The sequence below is a fragment of the Plasmopara halstedii genome, assembly GCF_900000015.1.
Source record: "Plasmopara halstedii genome assembly, contig: Scaffold_555, whole genome shotgun sequence".
NCBI classification, from domain to species: Eukaryota; Oomycota; class Peronosporomycetes; order Peronosporales; family Peronosporaceae; genus Plasmopara; species Plasmopara halstedii.
The window spans coordinates 1,705,505-1,707,276 of record NW_020187475.1 but is presented as its reverse complement, the minus strand read 5'-3'; positions in this window follow the sequence as shown (position 1 = coordinate 1,707,276).

The following is a 1,772-nucleotide window of genomic DNA, read 5'->3' as shown; positions in this document are numbered from 1 at the left end:
AGTGCTCGCCCCTGGCGAAAGCGCTACAGATGACGAAGTGCTCTTTGAGCGATGGGTGGAACGGCACCGCAAACTTTCCTCACTGTATAACCTGCAGGTGGGCCACAAGGAAGTGAACGTGCGTGTGGAGCGACACCTCCGATTTGAGTTTGCCAAACTCAAGGCACGCCGTCGACTTCCTTCCGATTGTCGCCCTGCGACGTATGGGTTTACCCTAATGCTCCCACGAGCTTTGTGTCTTCGACCGCGAGAGCTCAGGGCCACTGCTTTAGCTCAGCACATGGCCGGTCTACTTCCCTGGCTATTGCCGGGATGCGCGGGGCGTCTGATGACGCGGGACGTCCTGTTCTTTCCGATCAAAAGCGTCCACGGCGACTGGGCAACTTTGCCGAAGTGGCGCCTTAAACTCCCACGAGTTTTTGAAGTCGGGATATCCCCGCCACTTCACCAAATATTGGGTTTGACCCTGGTGACGACGTCGTCCAATAAGACGTTCCAAGTGATAGTGGACGTCACCGCTCTCATCGAGAAGAGTCGGTGGCGGGCGGTGACGACCGGGTCGACCGCCGTACGGTGACTCGTGATGCTCTTCGAGTCCTTGAGGATGAGATCCTTCGTGATCGGAGATTCGCTGTGCGGACGCTCTTGACGATTTGAAGCACGTCGTGCACCGGCTGCCTCACCTTGAGGACTACCGCGCTCTGTCGAAGCGACTCCTAACCGTGGAACAGGCGAATGCATCGCTGCATGCGACGGTGGAGCGGTTAGCGCCATTAGAAATGGAGGTTGTTGCACTCCGTGCTCAGGACCGTTGCTGGTCCAGCTTTTGGATGGCCGAGGACCCGTGGGATCCGCTCCGGCGCCAACGCTTCCGCGTTCACTTGCGCCGTATCCCGGTACAGCTTGAGCAAGCCCACGTAAAACACCGAGTGGTTGCGCATCCGTTTTGGGAGGTTCAGCGTATACGCCTGGCTCCGCTTGGCCACAACCTTAAACGGTCCAATGAACCGTGGACGAAGCTTCGTCCTGAAGATTGCAGAGGCTTCATGTGTTGGCAGGTTTTTAGAATTTAATAAAACCAGGTCCCCGACCTTAAAGCTTTCTACTTTGCCTCTACCTTTTTCATCTGCATATTCTTTCTGCAGGTCTTGGCTTTCAGCCATCGCATTGCGAACGTGTCGTAGGACACTCAGTCTGGTAGACAAGAAGTCATCGACTTCTTTGCGGATGGAAAGGGGGCTGATACAGCTAGCCGTTCGATTATTCCTCTCCACCAAATCCCTAGCCATGGGATGGCGGCGTCAGTGGGACGCGAGGGTGTACCAGCCCGTTTACGTAGAACAGCGTGTAGCCGGTTGGCGAATGCACTGCTTCGTTCAGTGCAAACACTACGAGTAGCAACATGGCGCTGTAGCGCCTCGGCGTCTCAGCGCAGACGCTGCGAAGAATGTCTTCGATGACGCGATTCACCTTTTCGGTTTGACCGTCGGCCTGCGGATGGTCTGCTGCCGACGTATCTAACTTGGTGCCGAGCACCTTGAAGATAGTCGACCATTATATTCCCGTGAAACGGGGGTCTCTATCAGCGACAATCGACTCTGGGAGTCCGTGTTGTCGAAAAATACGATCTACAAACAGCGTTGCTATACCGACTTCGTCGATGGTGTCTGGCACCGCCGCCAAATGAGCCATCTTACTCAACCGGTCGACGAATACCACGACACCCGTGTTGCCCGCCAAATCTTCCGGCAGGCCAAACACAAACTCCAAAA